Source organism: Pelmatolapia mariae, linkage group LG23 (genome assembly GCF_036321145.2).
Source record: "Pelmatolapia mariae isolate MD_Pm_ZW linkage group LG23, Pm_UMD_F_2, whole genome shotgun sequence".
Lineage (NCBI taxonomy): Eukaryota > Metazoa > Chordata > Actinopteri > Cichliformes > Cichlidae > Pelmatolapia > Pelmatolapia mariae.
In genome coordinates this window covers 42,022,309-42,034,609 of record NC_086246.1, presented here as the reverse complement: position 1 = coordinate 42,034,609, position 12,301 = coordinate 42,022,309, and the positions used below count along the sequence as shown (strand labels likewise).

The 12,301-nt window shown below is 37.1% G+C and overlaps 1 protein-coding gene across 2 annotated transcripts in view; it reads left to right on the top strand.

Annotated features, from left to right (window-relative positions):
- The first annotated feature begins 11,306 nt into the window (after positions 1-11,306).
- LOC134619975 (cyclin-dependent kinase-like 5) overlaps positions 11,307-12,301 on the top strand; it is a 55,242-nt gene continuing 54,247 nt past the window's right edge. For both annotated transcript variants that reach the window (XM_063465806.1, XM_063465803.1), the window contains exon 1: positions 11,307-11,427. The gene's annotated coding sequence lies outside the window, so the exon portion shown is untranslated. The remainder of the gene's footprint in view (positions 11,428-12,301) is intronic.

The window sequence follows — 12,301 nt, the reverse complement described above, 5'->3', positions numbered from 1 at the left end:
TCAAAAAACATGTATGAGTGATCCACTTCAGCGTTCCTTCCTCTTTACAGGGTCTTTCTCCTGTGTCCCCCAGCTGTGGTTCAAAACTGAAAGACTGTAAACATGTAAGAAAACGCCTCGAATAAACAATGTAAGATAAGTGGTCTGGTCTTTAAATACGTAAGGCCAAAACTACAGAACAGAAAAATAGTAAAAAGAAAAATAATTAATGCAAAAGGCTAAATTCGTATTATAATATAATATAATATAATATAATGAAAAGCAATAACTACATTTGGAGCAGAACTAAAGCCCTGTCCTAAATAAAAACTGTTTATGTTAGTGAAACTGTGTAAAGTGGTTGTGGTTTGTTCTCATTTAAAGTGGGTAGTAGTGCGTCATCACAGAAAAATAGCGTATGACTTACGGTCACTGTCCCGTCTTCACTGTTTTTCCCCCGCCCACGGTTTTTTTTTTTTTTTTTTTAATTTTTTCCTCATTAACTCCAGATCAGGAGCGACAAGATATATATATATTTTTTCATCTTAAAAAAAGAAAGAAAATCCCTTAATTTAAGCGTAAAGAAGTATGTTCTGATAAACTTCATCTAAGCCACATCCAAGACTTTCTTAAAAACAGCTAACCCCATCAAAGGGTTTTATTTCTCTTCATATTAATTTTCTAATTGGATGAGAGATCCGGTTCCAACCTGACGACAAACAACCTGAAGTGTTTTCAACATCATTGCTCATCATTCCCAAATTCATTGAATTTTCTGTTATTACATGTATAATACACACATATGAGGCGAAATGCTTTGGTTTCCTGTCTTTATCTGGATTCACTACAGCAGGAATTACCACAGTGGAAAACAGCGGTGCTATGGGACAAAACACATTCAAATTAACTGTTTTTTATGCTGAAATATTCATAAGATAATGAGTGTCTGGTAAAATATGATGGTTTTATACCTAAAAAAAACCCCCACCTAATATAGTATGGATGCACTGGTGTTGTAGTATCTGGTCATACTGACTTTGTTAACTGATAATAACATGCATTTGCCATATTAGTGGTGGATATTAATCAATTTTCCTTCTAGATGCAAGCTTGGACACTTAGCACCCATCTTGACTTATTTGGGCCTCTATCTTTAGCATTAACTAAATTAAATTGATGTCACTGGAACCACCAGTCAAATCAGATAAAAACACTTCTAGTCTGTTTATATTGTTGCAGAATCACAAATTTAAAGTTCAGGATCCCTATTTTGCTCTCTGTTCCACATGTGGCTGTTCCACATCAATTTAAGTTGGCTAAATGTATGAGAGCTTAAATTTTTTTTAAAGCATTTTGACTTAAGAGTCACATGTTTCCTTGACAGAAAAGGGAAATAAATGACAAAAATATTGGTTAAAATTAGCCTTTAACACTCATGTAGTTTTTAGCTTGTAAGGCTTCCCTTTTCCAAATTTTCTTAAACATACACACCAAAATTTAGCTTGTAATCGCTGTAATAAAGATTTTTTTTTTAAAAAAAATTCCACTTAAGTGGAGCAACTGCTGAGGTTGTGGTTGTTTGTTTTCACTTGCTCTGCATTTTCTTTTCCAATATAGACAGGAAGTGTGGAGCAAAATGTTGTATGATATCGCTCCACTTTCTCTGTGTTTTCTGAAATAAAACATTTTCAAATAAAGTTGTATTAAAAACATGTATCTATCCATAAATATAAATGTCAAGTATTGTAAAAAAAAGAATTGTGGAGACCGAAGCAGATTCCTGTTTGCAGTGACCAAACAGAGCAAATACTGAAAAGTGTCAATCATTCGTGAAAGAATTATAGAGTACATGTTCCTTTTTAATAACATCAAAAAAATTAACGCTGGAGGAGTTGTCATTTGATAAAAATAAAAAGTCTCTCTAATACCAGGAATCTTTCCATTTTCAGCTCAGTTCTCTATAGGAAAGAAGTTGTTTGTGACACAGAAAATTATAGAAGTTTCACATCCTTATTTGTCACTGGTGAAATGATGCTGTTTGCCTCAGATGTGCAGAGAGCACCTGTTATAGTAGTTACACCAACAGTGGCCTCACAGTTGTTTAACTTTGCAGAACAGCCACTCAGTGTTTAAGTATCAAACAACATAATAACTAGAGCTCATAATAAATCCATTCAAACATTATCTTGAAAGCTCTGGAAGGGGGGAGGGGGGGGGGGGGGGTTGGAGCAAAGTTAAAACCCAGGACAGGTCACCATTGCATCCCAAGACTAACACGGAGAGACAGAAAACCACCCTTACAATCGATTTAGAATTTACCATTTAACCCAGTAGGGATGTTTTTGTGGGAGGAAATTGAAGTACCCAAATAGAAAATGGAAACTCCCAAGATTTACTCTCATAATGTGAAAACATGCATATTCCTTTTGCATATAATTCACTGCATTTAAGCTCTCTTCAGACCCTATTAGATCAGGAGTTTTTTTTATAATGCACCCATGCAAAGTTTTGCCTTATTTTTAATTTTCCAGTAAGGTGCAGCTCTCTCTGTAATTGTCCAGTTAATGAAAAAAAGGAAAAGTTAGACTCTATCAATGATTTGTGGTTCCATAATCTGATGGTCCTGTATTTAAGAAGACCTTACTGCTACATGGGTAATTTTGCTTGTTTTTCAAATTTACCTTCACTTTTCCTCCAAACAGACAAAGTCAAGTTTAAACTATAATTTATCTGGTTTGAAAGGGTTCTTTAGGGGTTCAAACACATGTAAGTCAAGCCAAGAATTAAGTCTATGTTACCTTATTTGAAATCTTTATTTTCTTTTATACTGTAGGTAAACAAAATCATGTATTATATAGGAGTAATCTAAGTTTCCATGAAAAAATATAAAATAATAATAACAATGGTGGTGTTTTCCGATGGCTCTGGTTAAAACTTCTTCTAAAATGCCTTCATACAAAGAAAGAAGAACATGATCACTTTCATTTCCAAAATGTTAGAAAAACATCTGCCATCTTAAAAAAAATCTCAACGTGTACCCTTGAGGCTGTATCTCTCTCTAGCTCATTATCCCAGCAGATGTAGGTGGGTGTTCATTTTTCCATTGAAAGGTTGCACATTTTTTGCGCAATTTAATACATTTTAGTGGGTTTTCATTCTCCTTTATAATCAGTGTTGTACCCAAGAGGGTTAAACTTGATTCAGTCGGGATTAAAAAAACTGCACTGGAAGCGATCGTGTTGGTTGATCTGATGTGGCGTGCACATTTAAAACTGTTCAACTGATTTATTTGCTACGGGGAAATAACTGCCCAATGCAGGCATGCTCAATGTTTTTGACGTAATAAATACAGGAATTACTCAAACAATAATGAATAATTTCCATGGTTAATATGGACTTAGTTCTCACTGGTGACTGGGGGAGAAAACCACCCTTTATGACAAAAGAATTTTAAAGGGTGTGGTTTTGCTGATTGAAAAGATATGACGGAAAGAGAAAGGTGAGGTTTTTAAACTCCACCTTGTTTTTGCAGGTTCTGTGTGAATACAGGTATGGGCAGGCGCAGATCTAATCTATGCAATACAGACAGTGTTCCTACTTCAGTGTTACACCTTTAGCAGAAGAGATGAGGCTTTATTCTGTGGTGTAGTAATGTATATTACATCACTGAGATTCCATTGTGTAATATAATTTTCCAAAACCTGGTACTTCCCAGCCACTTCTTCAAAATTATAGTCAAGGACTTCTTGTTCACCTCTTCACACTTTAAACTTCATAGTGTTTAGTTTTTAATGTTTAGCTTCTTTTTAATGATTTTTATATAAGGGTTTGGGAGTTCTGAGGTATTGCAGTATAATTGCGGCCCTTTCCCGGTCTCATTCGTCACTGTCATGCCTCTGGGATTTCCTGATATGATCTTGACTTCATATCTTAGATGCTAAGTTTATCTATTTGAGTCGTGGTTTATGTTTGGTGTTTTGTTAATGTTCCAGTGTTTTAGTTTTCATTTCCTGTTTTCTTTGATTTGTGAGACTTTGTTTCCTGTTTAATTTCACGATGACCTTCAGTTTTATGACACTAGTTTCTTGGTGGTGTTTCCTTCTGGTTTCTAGCGATTAACACAGTTTTAAACTTTGTGTTTCCTTGTCTCTTACATCTGGTTTATTGTTGGTATTCCTGCCTCCTTTAGTTATTTCCTGTTGTACTTTGAGGGTTTTGTTTTCTTTTGTGTCCCTGTGTTCGTTCACCCGTGCATATCTGCAGTTTCCTTGCTGAGTCATCTATGAATGTTTTCTCTGTGCACCCTTTCTTTTGTACATTACCGCTTTCTTCACATTTTTTTTTTTATACATTTTTCTCAATTTTGAACCTATTTTATGACAGCATATTTTAAAGCCTTATTCTTTGATTCATTCTAAGGTTTTCCTTTTATTCCACTGACTAAACTGTTTTGGGTTTTGTTTTTTCACAGTTAGTCTTAGTTTTAGTAACACCTTTGATTTGAAATAGGAAGTTTGGGCTTAGCCAAACTGTGTTTACAAAACAGGCAACAACACATGGGCATAGTTTATGGTAGGCGTGGTAGGAATATGTTCCCACCGCCACTAATTTGATCTTAATGGCATATGTTTAAATAAAATACTGTACACTGGCAGGGGTATGTCCAGGGGTGGAGGGAAATTTAACCACCCCCACCCCAGGTGCCCCCTGTCAAGTTTATACTACAACACCATTGGCCCAGAGCACTGTTAGAACTAGTAGAAATGTTACGTCATAAAATTTCATTTATAGGTAAGCTGCTTATTATTTTTCTAAATAAAATTTTGCAAATAAAACGCATTATTGTCATAGCCGGAATAGCCGGTGTGTTTGAGGAGCGGACCAAAACACTGACACAGAAGAAAAACAAAGTGTAACAAAAAACGAGCCTTAATTGTGGCTGATATTATAAACAGAAAACTAAAACCTACACTGGGGATAAACTAAGAATAACTATGAAAACTGTGACAAGAAATATGAACATGAATCTGGACAGGTGCAAACTATGACGTGGAAAAAAACACGAGCATGAGCACAACCTGGAGAAACGTGAAGCAAGACCAACAGACAAAGGACTTAAATACACCAAAGAGTAATGAGGGAAGTGGAAACACCGGGGAGACACAGCTAACACAAATGATTAAGACGCCACAAGGAAAAGTAAAACTAAACACACTAAACATGGAAACACCAGACCTTTCAAAATAAAATGGGAAACATGGAGAGACATGAACTGGGACACGCAAACTTGACACAAGAGACAGAGAGAGGGAGCGGGAACAACACAGGAACTTAACATATTTCCATAACATAAGAAATCAAAATACAAAATAAACTCAAACTGCTGGGTCACAGACCCAACTACTGACAATTATTTGATCTGACTAGATCATAAATGTCTTGAATATGAAGTATATGTATTTTTTAAACAGAAAGGACAGATTTTTTCAGATTTCAACTAAACAATAATCTGACTTTTTGACTTATCTGTTTCAAATTACAGATCCGGATTCATTTTTATGGAGGGGGCTGTGAAAATTTCAAGCTTTTATCTTAAAGTATTTTGGGGGGGGGGTCTTTTTCTGGCTTTATTGGATAGGTAGACTGACTGGAAAGCAGAGGGAGAGAGAGGGGAAGACATACGGCAAAGGGCTACTCTCAGCCATGCGGCATATGGTCGCTCGCTCATCCCACTGAGCTAAACTGGCACACTCAGCTTTTATCTTTCATAGTTTCTGAGATATTCATGTCAAACGTTGTCTCTGAAAATTTGAAATATAAAAACTGTCCTGGATCTCAATGATGCCATGATGCTACGGTCTGAGAGGAGATCCTCCAGGAAACCATCGACTGCCTTGTAAGGAGCATGCACAGACATTACAGGAGTGCATATAAGCACATTACTGAGCCACATTAAAAAATAAGTCTGTGTTTTCCATTTTATTGAATCTAGGCCTGAAAAGCTTGATGATTTGGGTTTTCAAATGTTTCTCACCAATCCACTTTAGACTTTCACCTGAAATATTTCATTCATCAGACTGTATGGATTAAATTTTCTCCTAATTTTTTGCAGCTGTGTATTTCACTCATCCGGCACCCTTAATATTTCTAATTTCACTGACCTCACACATTTCAAGTTTATTATTATTCGCTCTTTACCAATATTGTCTCTCCTCTGTATTACTAGCTATGAGCTGGCTAGTTTGGAAATAGATCTGAGTCTTGTTAACTGGTTTGTAATGAACATCAGGCTGACATATTAATGGATTTTATGGCTGCAGCAACTACGCGAGGGGCATAGTTTTATTATCCCTGTAAATACAAGTTAGAAAGTGATGCCTCCTGCATTGATTATGATGGTGATGGCAGTCATGATTATGGATTAAATAATGACTGTAGCTGTATTAATATTTCAGCAAGTGTAAAATTATAGCTAATAACACAGGCAATTAGATCTCATCAAATAAGATTTACCCAATTAAACAAACCATAACATATTCCACATCACCTACTGCACTGGGTATGTACTTTCCACTCTCTCTGCATCATGTTTAGGGTCAGTCTGGTTGTCTGTCTTTTGAGTTGTTTCCTGTTTTACTTGGTAGTTGTGACAGTTTTCATTTGGACTTCCTGACAGATTCATGTTTTATTTTCCACTTTTTATTTCTCACTTTTCCACCTTGCTTCCTTTCTTCATTTTTCCTTGGCTCTTGTGTTCCTTGGGATCACTTTTGGATCACTATATTACATTCACAGACTCTGCTTCACATAGGCAGCAGTTTTGTTGACTGGAGAGTATGTTAGTTTAAAAAAATAACTTTATTTATCCGTAAATTTAAGAATAACTGGCTGAAGGCCTAAGCTTGTTTTTCTTTTACTTTCCATTCTGAGGTGAGGACAAGTTGTTTGGAGTCTTCCACAGTTTGTATACTCCAGCTGTGTGCTGCACCTCTTTTATAATTTGAAGGAAAAAACACTTTTTCAAAGGTTAAATCTGAGAAACCTTGATTAGAGTTCCTCTATCAAGCCACTTCTTTTCTCAAGGTGCATTTTGGAACGCAGATATCCTTCAACATGGTGTCCTGAGAGTGATTTCTATGTCAAAGGAAGGATGAGGACAGAGGAGATGAATAGGCACAAGTTTGAGAAATGATAAAAAGCTTTCTGTGTCTTTTCCCTGGTTACACTCTTGATTCACAGTTGGTTTGAAGTTGGAAAAATAAACCTTGATACACTAAATCATAATTTCGTGGCTGATTCCTTTCAAGGACGTCCTTGAAGGAGATGATGACCATGTTGATGGCAAACTTTACCTCTAAGCCTCCCAGTTAACTCACATCATGACAAACTGAAGAAAACCTGATGAGCTCAGTCATTACTGACTTCTGGATTGTTTAGAGGGATCAACTAACATATTTGGAAACTGCATTTCAATTCAGTTCATTTTATTTATATAGCACCAAATCACAACAACAGTCCCCTCAAGGTGCTTTAAAAAAGAAAATCTAAAGTGAAAAAAATGGAAAGTTAGTCAATGAATGATCAAATTAAAAAAAATGATGTTAGATATCAATTAATCACTAATTAAAATGACTTTTTATTAACGGACTATGTGTTTAAATGCAGCTGAAGTCTCAAAGTGCACACACATGCTTTCTTTAAGACCACAGTACAGTCTGGATTCATTCAGTTTTACGACAATCCTGTCGGTGGCAGCATTGGTCAGCACAAACACTCAAAAAGTTATGCAGCGGGTTTTGAATGAAAATAGGCAGGAAGGGGAAAAACAAGTTGCTTTCTGCACACTAAAAATTAATTTGGAATTAATCTAGTACGCTATACCTGAAATGTTGCACACAAAGCATGATGGCTGCTCATTGTTAACATGTACAGTGATAAGGTTTTACAGCCCCGTGGGTATTCAGCTGACATTAATAAGACAGGAATGCTCTCCGAGTGTTACAATCACCTGGAAAATAAATATTTTACTCAATAAAATTAATGTGTGTACAGTTGTTGTTTTGCCTGTATCTGTATGAGTGAACTTTGCCTCAGTGAGGCACCTTAAGTTTCTGTGCATATGTTTTTCCTCAGGGAGGGTGAAAACTGTCTTTGTGTCCTCAAAGGGCGAGTTTCAAACAGTCTTTGTAAATGACAAGAAACCCCACATCAAGCAACCTGCTGCTTTATGAGAGTGGAAGGCAGAAGCTATCTGCCCTCCTTAAGCTCCAGCTCCTCAGGTTTAAGAGACAAACACCAACTCTACTTTTAAGGTCAGGGTTTAAACTTTCCATTGTGATATAGTCAGAGCTGGATCAGGTGACCCTGAGACATCCTTTGGATGTGCTGATAGATCAAATTCAAATTCATACCCTTGTAGCTGTTGAGGGGTCTCTGAATTGAGGGATAGAGCAGAAAGAAAAGCAGCATTTCTGGTCATTTATACTCCTATCAGATGAATGTACAGTACTGCGCAAAAGTCTTGAGACACTCTTTATTTCTTCATATGTTGTTCAGTTATCTAGACTTTCTTGTCATTTTTAAAGCAATAGTTCGCCAAGCTTTCTAAAGGTCTTTGAAAGTTTGTCTTTGGACATTGGCTTTCTCACTCGTTTTCAATCCAGCCCTTTTACCTGACCATTTTCAGAGGATTTGTTTGTTTGTTTGTTCGTTTGTTAAGCCACTTAATACATATCTATGAATCATTCACACACACAAAAGGCCCCCAACTCAAGGGAGGGAGCAGTTTTTTGTCTATACATAACAGAAAACTTACCAAAGAACCAATTTTAAATTAGATATAAATTTCTTTAGCTAAATCGATGAGAAATGTCAAAAATAGCACATTTTGACAGGAATACGATAGCAGTTTTGCAACAATAACATGATTCCCAAACAACTCTTAGCTGAAAACCTGGCATATCCTGGTAGGGTGTGCAGTGCCTCCTTAAAAGTTTAATGAAACTGGAAAGGTGGAGGACAAAAAGAAGATGTGGCAGATCTAAAAAAAAAAAAAAACTATCTACAGCAGATGAACATTATCTGGAAGTCATGTCGTTAAGAAATAGCAAAATAAATCCAGCAAAGACCTGACACAGGACCTGAGAGATGCACCTAGCCGTTATCTGCATCTAGCCTGGGCCTCAACATCTTTGAAGCAGTGAGGGATCATCTCAGCAGAGAACAGAACCCAACACAGTGAACATTCATAGAAGAGTGATGAAATGTCCTTCGAGAAGCCTGCAGATTACTTAAAGAAGTTACAAGAAAGCTTGACTAAGAGAGTTTAGGCTGGGAAATAAAGGTGGTTGTACCAAATTTTAACTTTCAAGAAACTCTGTATTAGCCTCATATTCTATATTTCCACGTATGTTTGCAGATATTTCAAGAAATTGCTGCACCTATTTCCAGTTTTCCTAAAGAAATATAAAGAAATGCAAGATGGATCAAGGCTTTCAGACTACTGTGTCTCCTGTGGTGATGCCTTTGGAAATAATAGCGTACCATATTTTTCGGACTATAAGGTGCACTTAAAATTCTTAAATTTTCTCAAAAATCGACAGTGCGCCTTATAATCCTTATGTATGAATTCTGGTTGTGCTTACTGACCTTGAACCGATTTTATGTGGTACACGAGAAATCTGTGAAAAAATGTTTTAGTACGACTTTGGTAAGCTACAAAGCTGCACCGCTTGATGGATTGTCGGAGCATTGGTCCAAACTCCACTTCAGGTCCCAAAGTCAAACGAGCACTGCAGCATCAATGAGAATTAAAAACTGTCTAAATTATTTTATCCTTAATAAAATGATCAGCATTGCTGCTTTACCAGCTGTAACAATTACGTTTAACATCCAGGCATCCATGAAAACAGAATTTATTAAATTTAACTGAGTTAGAAGTTAGCAGGAAGTTAGTTTGCTAGTTTCCACCTAAATATGATATACCATGTTCTGACTGAGAGATTTCTGAAAAAAATTTAAACATACAGCTCTGCTATCACTTCCAACATAAATGAAGACTGAAAACTAAACAGCAGTGACGTTTGTAGGGTTACTGAAGTTGGACTAGCTGGTATATAATGATGTGCTATCTGATTGCTAGCGACACAGCTATGTTAGCATAACATAAACACAGTAAAGCTGGAGGATGAGCGCTAACTTTTTTCAACTAGAAAAAAGTTAACGTGAGGGTTCCCGATGGTTAGAGACAAATGCAATCACATGGCAGGATGCTGTAAACGAACCAAACTTCAGTCAGGAGAACAACTGAGACAATCCATCCACAATAAGAGGTTGGTCATTAATATATTGCAACAACATGGGAATAGAGCACATGCTGGAGAATTCAACATTAATGAATCAATGGTACGGAAGTGGAGGAAGCAAGAAGAATGAGTTGAGTAAAGTTTGACTTATCTGAATGTTTTGTTTCGCTTAATGCGCCTTATAATCCGGTGCGCCTTATGGTCCAAAAAATACAGTACCCGTAAAGTACCTTTGCTGCAGATTCTGTTGGCAGGCTTCATAATAGTGAATCTTTTCCTTTCCACATCCTATCATTTTAACTAAGAATGTGTTCTTCATGACTTTACCGATTGAGTAAGTAATTAAATTAATAGGTTCTACTGACTCACTGCACCACCTAGTGGTGAAAATTGGCATTGCAAAAAGTGCAGCCCAGCCTGTGTTTAGCTGCAGTGGATTTCTCTTGAAAACAACGCACACAAGATTTGGATATAAAGTCACAGCAGTTTCTTCACATTCCACTCTAAGTTTTTAGACTGCAGCTGGGAGTCTCAATTTATGCCTCGTTCACTCCCTGATGCATTTATATCCCACTATTACACACCATTAACGTGTACTTACTCTCTCTTGTAGTTTGTTTTGTCCAGTTTTTACCCTTACCCTTAAGCAAGGCACTTACTCCTCTCTAATGTAGCTTGTGTATACACCTTACATCAGAACATCCTTAAAAGGCAATCTTTCTGCCGCTTTATGTACTTTGGAGTGGCCTTTAGCTAAATTATGTTGTCATATTTGAACGCGGGGTGTGATTTGCCAGAATTATGTAATTGAGAAATTAGAACAATAATATCCCACCTTCATACCAAACACCCTTAGACCGCAACACAGTTTTCAGCAACCCTCCCCTCGCCCCCCCTCTCTCCGGAAGCCATCTGTGCTGTAATTGGCTGAAACTAAGGGGGCGTTGGAATAAACAACAGTTCCGAGCATTTTCATTGGCCGCTGTCACGTCGCTCGAACTGTTGCCTGGCGATGGGCTCGGAGCTTGTCAACCGCACGATCCAGTTACTGTAGCTGCCTGCTGCAATGAAAATAACGTCGTTGGTGGGTGGATATATTTATATGGGCCTGTTTCCATCGTTTTCCCCCAAAAACAGTGACTGAGTGAGTAGTTGTTTTTTATCTTTACTTGGATAACACTTAACCTGCGAGGGTGACTCGGATCTCTTATGTGTTAAGGCAGGCGGGAGGTTTGTTTTGCATGTTTTCTGAATCAGCTGGTTCAACAACAACTAGGGGAAAAAAACTGTTAATTTCTGTTAAGTTGGCTTCATATGTTTGACTTGTTGGGTTTGCTGTTGCTCTGCATTAAAAATGTGGGCGCTACAGTCTGTGGGCAGTCATAGCTCCCTGTCGCTCTCTCTCTCACACACACACACGCACACGCATACATATGTGCATATGTACACAATTAGATACACAGGCTACAGTTAAAAATGATGATTTGTGACAGCTATATTTCACCTTTGTAGCTGTTAAGAACGTGAGAGGCTTGTTATAAGAAGCAACACCACAAATGCAGGTGAGATTTTTACATAAACAGCAGTAAATTTCTTTTTCTTTTTTTCAACCATGATTTTATCTTAAATTTAAACTTGTGTCTATTGTTGTTTGCGTAATTGTGTGTAATTAACCCCAAAAAAATCACATTACTCTAAACCTGGGTGACGTTGTTAGATGGATCCCTTTTTTGTTGCTGTTGTTGTTGTTGTTTTTTCTACAAATTTCCACCACTTTGTCAAATTTTAATCATCAGAAAGACACAATTCTGCATAAATACTAGTGCACTGATCATATGAAGAGATTTTGGAGGTTCTGCATTTTCAATTCCACGCACCACGCATGAGTCATGCTGTTGATAGAGACAAAATATACGATCTACAGCCATGCACTGTGCATTCCTGATCATATTATCCTTCTAGGAGTGGGCCTGGTGGGTTAGTTGGCAAAAATCTGCTTGGGAAAAACAATAGGCTTG